At 36.9% G+C, this 6,284-nt stretch overlaps 2 long non-coding RNA genes across 2 annotated transcripts; both read left to right on the top strand.

The window, feature by feature from the left end:
* Positions 1 to 784: 784 nt before the first annotated feature.
* On the top strand, positions 785 to 1,806 carry LOC119429426. The gene is made up of 4 exons (XR_005187774.1): positions 785 to 829; positions 1,448 to 1,537; positions 1,631 to 1,678; positions 1,767 to 1,806. It is a non-coding gene; the product is annotated as an uncharacterized LOC119429426 (long non-coding RNA).
* Positions 1,803 to 2,445, top strand: LOC119429427. The gene is made up of 3 exons (XR_005187775.1): positions 1,803 to 1,862; positions 2,059 to 2,121; positions 2,381 to 2,445. It is a non-coding gene; the product is annotated as an uncharacterized LOC119429427 (long non-coding RNA).
* The last annotated feature ends 3,839 nt before the right edge of the window (positions 2,446 to 6,284 follow it).

The following is a 6,284-nucleotide window of genomic DNA, read 5'->3' as shown; positions in this document are numbered from 1 at the left end:
TAAAGTTGTGGGCATTTGAGAGAAGCGTTTTTCTGTTTTCTAACATTTTAGTTTTTGAAGTCTTGTTCTGTTTGAACAAGTTTTGAAGGCAGTTTTGTTCTGAAGTCTTTTGGATGAAAGACGAAACGTTCAACGCAAAGAAACCATCCAGATGACTTGACTTAGCTTTGTTTTGTTTTTTTTACCTGGGTTGTTGCGCATGAACTTTGGTGTTTTGAACCACTTTGGCCATGGCTGCCTCAGAGGAGTCAACGGTGAGAGAGGGCGAACTCCAGAAACCATCTTATCACCATCAAACTGGTTGGCCCACTATGTGAATGTTCTGCTTGTGGGACTGAGTTTGTTGTGGCTCCTCGGACTGATGGAGTCTTTTGGATGAAAGACGAAATGTCTCAACACAAAGAAACCGTTCAGAGGACCTGACTTTGTTGGATGTTACAGTTTTGTTTTGGCATTTTAAAAATGTTTAGCTTGCGGCTGCATTTTGTGTCCCCGCACACAAACCGCTCATTTTTACCTAATCTTTTTGTTTTGTTTTATTTTTCCTTCTGCCTTTTAGAGCTCTGTATCAATCATTCTGTATTAGCCAGGAAATATTGATAAATTATTCAAGTTTGTCAGCTGAACTAGAATACTTTTAATATTTCCATTGTTATATGAGAGGTCATTTTAAAAATGACATTAAGATTTTTTTGTTATGGTAACTAAAAAGATTTGCTTAACATGAATAAATGCTCTTTAAATATTTATTTTTATTTTTTAATCTTGATTTTGTTTCTTTTTACAGCTTTCCAGTGGAAATCCCATCTATGACAAATATTATCGACAGGTAATAAAATATATATTCTACCTTCTCTTTCTAAAATTATTCTAAGATCTTTATTTTGTTTGTTGTAGCAGTTTTAATGATCGCACATTTATTATTTAGTGTTTGATTTAAATTGCGTTAGTAAAATGACAGAGAAATTCTGAAACAGTGTTTTGTGTTTTTATTTTGTTACATTGATTGGTATAAACTTAAACTGGTAATAACTGGTTTAATATGGTTTAAAAAACTGTAGTGTTGAAGTCCGCAGTGATCTCTCTTCTTCCTTTTTAGTTCCAGCCTTTGTTTAGCTATGAATTAATAATGTTTCCCTTTGCCAACCAGTCAAGGCAGCAGTTCCCAGTAGGCCTTATAAAAGACCACTAAGCTAATAACTTTGGTTTATTATCTGTGTTGATTTATGTGAAACAAAGACTTTTGTTTTCCACATGGTACGTCTCAGTTTTTTTTATTTTACCCCCTTTTTGAAGTTAGGAATCTATTCAGAGCTTTGTTTTGAATCATAACCTGCTTATCTCAGTGTTGAGCACATGAAAAGCTTCATATTTCATGGTTTGGTTGCCTCTTATCTTTCCTCAATGATATAAGCTCTTGACTGTGTGCATATATGGTTGCGTGCAGGTGGATCCCACTGGCAGCGGGTGGGTGGCGGCGGCCGATGCAGCTCTATTCTTGAAGAGGTCGGGCTTGGCTGACATGGTCCTAGGCAAGGTGAGTGATGTCGCAGAACAAGAAACGCATCTCTCTAGGCTTCAGTTTTCACTACGTCAAAACAAATGTATAAATTATGAACTGCCTTCCTAGATCTGGGATCTGTCTGACTCCGAAAGAAAAGGATCGCTTAATAAACAGGTGTGTGACACAGTGAAGTTTACGTCATCCAGAATGTGTTTCGTGGGCTGTTATTGTTTTAATGCTGAAGAATCTCATCTCCCCTTAGCAATTCTTCATAGCGCTGCGATTGGTGGCTTGTGCTCAGAATGGCCTGGAGGTGGCACTTAAGAGTCTTAACGTGGCTGTTCCTCCACCCAAATTTGTAAGTTTGCTGCTGTGACCATGAGTCTGTGTTGTTCCTGCTTTACATGGCACCTCTGAAACTGGAAAGTGTCCAGTGCAATAAAACAAATATACAGTATTTATACAATGCTGTCCCGCTGTCCTTTTTGTTTATGTAGTAGGTAAACGTTTAATTGTACTGTTTTTAATTGAAATATGTGTTTGCGTATTTGCAGCATGATGCAAGTAGCCCACTGTTAGCAGGAGGAGTGACCTCTGACCTTCCCTGGGTTGTCAAGGTGAGTTTTTACCTGCATAAGCTGGCAGCAAAGAATCAACAGAAATGCTGTTTAGTGTGGAAATGATATTGTTTAATATTTGCAGTGCATATAAACCAGAAATAAAAGTTGCTTGACACATGGATGTTTTTTTTTATATTTACCTTTGTTTCCCATCCTTGATAAATACTTTTTATATCAGAATATTTTTATTGTTCACCACTGCTAACAACAAGGGTATAAGTTTTATGATTCTTAACTATTCACCTTTTCCCAACAGCCCGAGGAGAAACTGAAGTTCGACTCCATCTTTGAGAGTTTGGGTCCTGTAGGAGGGATGCTGTCAGGAGATAAGGTCAAGCCTGTCCTGCTCAACTCCAAACTGCCTGTGGACATCCTGGGCAGGGTACGAACAAATAGTTTAATTTGCTTCTTACAAAATGATTATTATTATTGTAGTGAACCAGATGACCTCAAATCTACCAGATGGACAGAGACTGTTATTTTCATTGATCTGAATAAGTCTGAACCATCTGATGACTTTCTTTCTTGAATTAATCAAGCAGAAAAGACAATTCTTTATAATCATTACTGTCTTACAAATGTTTTGATAATCAAATTGTGTTGGTTCACTCAATGCTTTACAGGTTGAAAAGAACTACTCATTTTTATTTTACATAAACAGTAAGTAATGATTTTTATTCCTCATTCAGAGAAGAAATCACCTGAATATGCCTTTCTTGATTTTCTGTCTGAAATGAGCAAGTCGTAAGTGTGTGAAAGTTGAGGCTTCGGTCAGCTAAATGTTTACTGAAGAAGAAATGTCATGTTTAAACTTTTTCAGAAGATTACCAAGAGTAGACTCCAAAAAGTCTGCTGCTTCTGCAATAATCTTTTCTGTATGTTAAACAAGTTTCACTCTCTGACCTCGACTGTTGATAAACACCTTACGTCAAAACCACTCCTCTTTCTGGTCCTTCCACGAATCAGAAAGCTCTAAATTGAACAGGAAGTAAACTCATTTAAAAATGTGACAACTTCCCAGTTCAAGTGAGAATTCCAGAATTCCAAGAGAATGAGAGTTCTGAGAGATGTTGGAATGAGAGCAGATTGAGAGTGCAGCCGGTTCTGAAAGCTTCAGAGCAATGAAGAGTCCAAGAGTTATGAAGAGTTTGGAGTTATGAAGAACCAGGGACGTTTGGGATTATAATTCTGTTTTGAGCTAACCACGCACGACTCTCCGAGGATTTTTAGCTGTTCTTAACGGAGGCGCTGAAACAGTCTGAAGGATGCTTACTGAGCTGATCCATCGTCAAACCAGGTAAAGACTTCTTCGACCAAGTGTACCGTGGGCAAAGCTGAGATACCTGATGGGAGCGTGCAACTTCTGGTCAAACAGATTAAATTCCCTCACACAGTTCTCTGTAAGATAATCTCCTTTCATCTTAAACTCTTCTCTCTCATAAATCAGTACAGATATTTTTAGAAATATCTGAAGCAAAGTCCTCAAATCACCGCCGAGTGATTTGAAGTTCATTTTCAGTGAAACTGTCTGTTATTATTTTCATATTTTGCCAAATTAATGTAAATGTTTGATGTTAAACTTTGATTCTGAAAATAAATGATTCCATTCATTTGATGGGTCAAAGATAAACAACGTCTCTCGTTACATTTCTGTTAAATTCAATGCACGGCATTACACAGTCAGAAAAATGAAGAACTCGTGAAAAGTATGCATAAATATATACACATATATTTGTCATACTATAAGTGACACGTACCTCACGTGACTCACTACAAACTGGTGGCTCGTACGTTTCATGAATGACTGTTAATTCGTGTGTAAATTGATTTAAATGTTGGCATGTTGAAAAAGTAACAGCTGACGAGCTGTGAATGTTTACGCAGCGGCTGGGCTGCGCGCTTGGAGCTGCACCTTTCAAGCAAACGCTGCATGTATAAGCGTTGGGCTGGCAATGTTTTAAGAGCTGAAATTGTGTCATTAAGTCTTGTGTAAGCTGAAATTGTACGTCTGTTACGTGTAACTAAGAGCTGATGAGCTGTGGAAGACGTTATTCTGTCTAAAAGTACGAGGTTCTGCTAAGACCCGGCTGTGACCCAGTTTCGGTTCTGTTCAGTTTGAACGAGTATTTTGAATAGATGGATAAACGTTTTAAAAGCTGAGTGCCATCTCAGAACACAGTTAGAAGTTGTTTCGTTACAATTTTTAACAGAAAAAGTGCATTTTGATGGTTTAAAAGACGAAAAAGTGACGAACTATTTTACGCTAATCTAACTTGCTAGTTGGAGAATACGCTTCGTGATTGGTTGAATTCACTGTTGTGGAGCGCTTTCATTGGTTGAGAAGTTTGACTGACGTGCTACGTCATCTCCCCTCAAGCCTGCGCTGCGTTGCCATTGGTGATTTCAGTCACGTGACCCGGAAATGAAATTCGTTTTCATAGGGAAATAAAATCTGCTTTTCAAAGCTGAAAAGTAACTTTAATGTGGTTTTGACACGCTGGCCAAGTGCTTCGAAGCTATCTGCTGAAATTTTGCTACGTTAGAGTTTAAAAATTCGTCAAAAAATGATGTTTTTAAACAAAGCTAGCGATGCTAATTTTAAGCTAAACAGCTAACGACCGGAGCTTAAACTACGCTTAAAATCACTAAATGAAGCTACCAACAGTCCCAAAAACTCATGTTTGAAGCTATAAAGTCTGATTGCAAAACTTTTGCCACTTTTGTGTAAAAAATCCGTTCAGAAATGTTGATTTTAACCGAGTTTAGCCGAAGCTAACTTCAAGCTAAGCGGCTAACAACAGGATGTCAACCGAACGCCACAGGAAGTTATAGCACCCCTAGTGGACAACACAAAAAGTGACGGAGTTATAATTGTTGAGGTAATACTCCCATCTCCTGGCGAGACGTGAGATCACAGATTTCACTTCGTTTTTAGGTAAAGAGTGAAATTAAACGTCTTTTTATTTTTCTGTAAGGCAAATTCTGAGTTAACAAACTTCCTCAGAGCTGAATAAAACACTGTTATCTTACATTTTAAAAAGTAATAGGTATTTATGCAAAGAAGCATTTACCAAAAAATTTTATTCACTGATAAATCCTTAAAACAGGTCCAAAATAAAATTAGAAACTTTTTAAAAAACAGATACAGTTACAAATATTCACAGAGTTGAACAGTTTACTCATTTTGCTTGAAGGATAATACACGTTTAATTGCAAAATCACTAAATAAGAGTAAATTTATCAGGAAAAAGAGATTTTCTGTTTAATTTACAACCTAAATAAAATATCTCTCTATTTAATTTTAAATAGAAGCTATACAGGAGCAAATACAGTTTTTCTGAAGAAAGACTGATTATTCCTCATCATCAAATTCTTTTCTCTTTTCACCCACCTGGGTTGATGAGTAACTGTTTAAAATAGCAAATTTCTGGAACAGAACGGTTTAAAAAACGTTTTAAACTAATATTGCTGTGAGACTAAAGAAAAATTTGCAGGTTTATAAAAATTCAGTGTTTTAGAGTAAATACACTAAAAACAGCTTGGTACTCTAGTATCTGTGGAAAATAAGCACAAAAAGTAACACTGCTGGAAGAGCATTTACTTAAATATTCATGAATTGGGGTAAAACCTGAGAAAGGTACCCACAGTTGAATAAGTTGACTTATAACAGTACTTCTGTGTAAACCCAAAGCTAAAATAAGTGTGAAAACTCATTGACTTGAATACAAATATTTACCTGTAAAATATCTAAAGCTTGCAACTGTTCAAACAGATAAATTGCTACACAGTGAAAACATGGCAGGTGTGTTAGAAAAAGATTTTGACACAAAAGGAATCACGGACTGCTTGGAGAATGCGTTCGCGCTTCTCGGAGCGTCCTTACATCCATTTATGACTCAGACAGAGCGCATGAACCCAAAAGAGTTAGTGGACAATCTGAAGGAGGTTGCAGAAAGTGTGACCTCTGCAGAAATCACAAAGTCCAGTTATGAAAAGCTGGCTAAAATTGCAATCTTGCTGAAAGAATCATTCTATAAGGCCGTTGATAAAACTGTTATAATCAAACAAAGGTTAGACAGTGAAATAGATTTGGCTCAAAAGACGGAAGAATACGTCCGTCAATTTAGAAGCGAACACGAGGTCCTCATGACGAAACATTA

The sequence above is a fragment of the Nematolebias whitei genome, unplaced genomic scaffold (genome assembly GCF_014905685.2).
Source record: "Nematolebias whitei isolate Nwh7 unplaced genomic scaffold, NemWhi1 Nwh_scaf_1140, whole genome shotgun sequence".
NCBI classification, from domain to species: domain Eukaryota; kingdom Metazoa; phylum Chordata; class Actinopteri; order Cyprinodontiformes; family Rivulidae; genus Nematolebias; species Nematolebias whitei.
Note: the sequence above shows the minus strand (reverse complement) of the source record. Positions and strands in the feature narration are given on the sequence as shown.